The sequence below is a fragment of the Neodiprion lecontei genome, chromosome 4 (assembly GCF_021901455.1).
Source record: "Neodiprion lecontei isolate iyNeoLeco1 chromosome 4, iyNeoLeco1.1, whole genome shotgun sequence".
Classification (NCBI taxonomy): Eukaryota; Metazoa; Arthropoda; class Insecta; order Hymenoptera; family Diprionidae; genus Neodiprion; species Neodiprion lecontei.
Genome location: NC_060263.1, coordinates 11,753,080 through 11,755,579, shown reverse-complemented (window position 1 = coordinate 11,755,579; position 2,500 = coordinate 11,753,080). Strand labels below are relative to the sequence as shown.

The 2,500-nt window shown below is 52.6% G+C and overlaps 1 pseudogene; it reads left to right on the top strand.

Moving 5' to 3' along the window:
• The window catches only part of LOC124294303, a 7,909-nt pseudogene that overhangs the window by 2,776 nt on the left and 2,633 nt on the right, over positions 1 to 2,500 (top strand).

Below are 2,500 nucleotides of genomic sequence, written 5' to 3'. Positions count from 1 at the left end.
TAGGGAACCAACTCCGCTGTGCAGAGGGGGCGACCCCTAATTCCCAAGTGCCTAGTGTCACCTCCTCGTGGTGTGGGCCGGGCCCCATTGGACGTGCGCCAATGGGTGGCTAACGACACAGGCTATTTGGGCTCCAGGAGTGTGCAGCCCACACAAACGGCCAGCCGGTTTTCTCGTTTTCTGGAGACCCCTTAACAAAGCCGGGGGCATGGAGGCCTGATAAGCCTCGAACAGCTTTCAGGCTTGCTACCTGGAAGTTGTCCTTTCGCTAGCACCAAATAAAAGAAGAAGTGTGTCGGGGCTATTCCCCGACTGCCGGTCGCTGCCTCGGACAACCGGCCTAGCGAGCCAAGGGAGGGCTGTGTCTAACTGCCCGAACCCGCCCGTCCGTAATAATGATCATTCCCCTGAGGAGAACGTTAATCAGTTCTCTTGCCAACAATGCTCGCGAACATTTACATCTTCCCGCGGGCTGTCTAATCACATGCGAATCCATAGTCGACAGCAAGCTCAGCAAACATCATCTGCTGAGTCACAACCCCTAACACCAGCTGTGGATCCTGTAGCATCACCATCTACTTCACAGGGTCGATTTGTCTGTGAAGATTGCGCCCCCCCAGTCACCTTTTCAACCAAGATTGGTCTTGGGCAACACAGGAGACACTGTCATCCTGATGCCACGAATGCCGAGATCAATGTTGAGCGTGTGCGTAAAGGGTACTCGTCCGAAGAACTTAGAGTGGCGGCTTTCGAGGAAGCATATCTCGTCAAACATGGCAAGGATCGTCTGGGAAACAGGGTCCGATTTGTCAACGTCTATATGGCACAATTCTTTCCGAACAGAAATACCGACGGGGTGAAGAATGCCAGAAAGACTAAGATTTATCGAGACCTTGTTGCTCAATACGTGAGTCAACTCGACGAGGGAGAAACCCCTGAGTCGCCCACTCCTGGTTCCTCGCTAGGAAGAACACCTCCAGAGTCCCCTGCCAGAACATCGGCTGCACCGATCCCCGAGGAGCCCCCCCCACTAGACCCAAGAGACAGATATAAGGAGGCCATAACATCATCACTGGGCAAAATGGCTGAGGATGAATCTCTCCAAGATCATCCTTTAGTGTCCTTGGGTCTCGACCTTATCAACGGTCGTGATATCTCCTTAGAGATGATCTCGTGGCTCCGGACCCTACTCAGACCTAAGGTCCGAGCTAAGGCTTCTCGAAGGCGTCGTAGACGCTCTAAACGCCCGCTCAACCCTAATGCCAAGCCGAGCGCCTGGAGATCAAGGCGCAGGGAATATGCTCGAATGCAAGACCTGTTCAAAAAGAACATGAGCAGAGCCGCCAAGGCTGTATTGGATGGTGAGGATGAGGCAACACTACCTAGCCTCGAGGAGATGTCTGATTTCTGGAAACCAGTCTTCGAACATCCCTCTATCCCCGTCCAACAACATCCTGTCCTGCCCGAACATCAGCAGAAGACATCTTTGGCGGACCCAATCACCATCCGGGAAGTTAATTCGATCAACGTTCCCAGCCGCTCGGCCCCTGGCATAGATGGCATAACACCAGCCGTCTGGAGACAATGTCCTGCCTTGCGCCGTGCACTGTTGTACAACATGGTCCTCTACAGCGGATCTTTCCCTCCTGACGTTCTCACAAGTAGGACGGTTTTTGTCCCCAAGAAGGCGAAAGCTACCAAGCCTTCTGACGTCAGGCCCATCAGTATAGCTTCGGTTGTAGTGAGACAGCTACACAAGATCTTAGCTGCTCGCATGATGGCTGCCGGATTGATCGACGAGAGGCAACGTTGCCTCGAGGATGGGTGTGCCGAAAACATATCTATCCTGGCCTTTACCATCAATCACGCCAGGAGTAACCGTCGTGAACTTCACATGGTTTCTCTGGACGTTGCGAAGGCCTTCGATTCTGTCAGTCATCAGGCAATAACATCTGCCCTTACGGAGGCTGGTGTGCCTCAGGTCCTGGTGGACTATATTAGAACCTCCTATGAGAAGTCCACGACCATCTTGGAAGTCGGGAAGCAGAAGTCTGAGAGAATCGTTGTGAGTAGGGGTGTGCGGCAGGGAGACCCAATGAGTATTGTCATCTTCTCATTGGTAAATGACAGGATATTGCGCTCGATTCCGACCACTGTCGGATACGAATTGGCACCTAACCATATGGTTAATGGGGTCGCATTCGCAGACGATATAGTCTTGCTGACGGGATCCGTGAGTGGTATGACGGCCACGCTGAATGCAGTAGAAGAGACAGCTCGAAAACAGGGGCTCGCGTTCAATCCTTCTAAATGCGTTGCCACCTCCATTGTACCATCAGGACGAGATAAAAAGGTTAAAGTCCTTACTGAGCCTCAGTTTGCTCTCCAAGATGGAAGCCTTATTCGTCAGCTGGGTCCAGTTGATGAATGGCGATACTTGGGAGTGAACTTCAGCCCGGTAGGTATTAAGAAGGCATCTCCGTCCTTGGAGGTTGAGCTC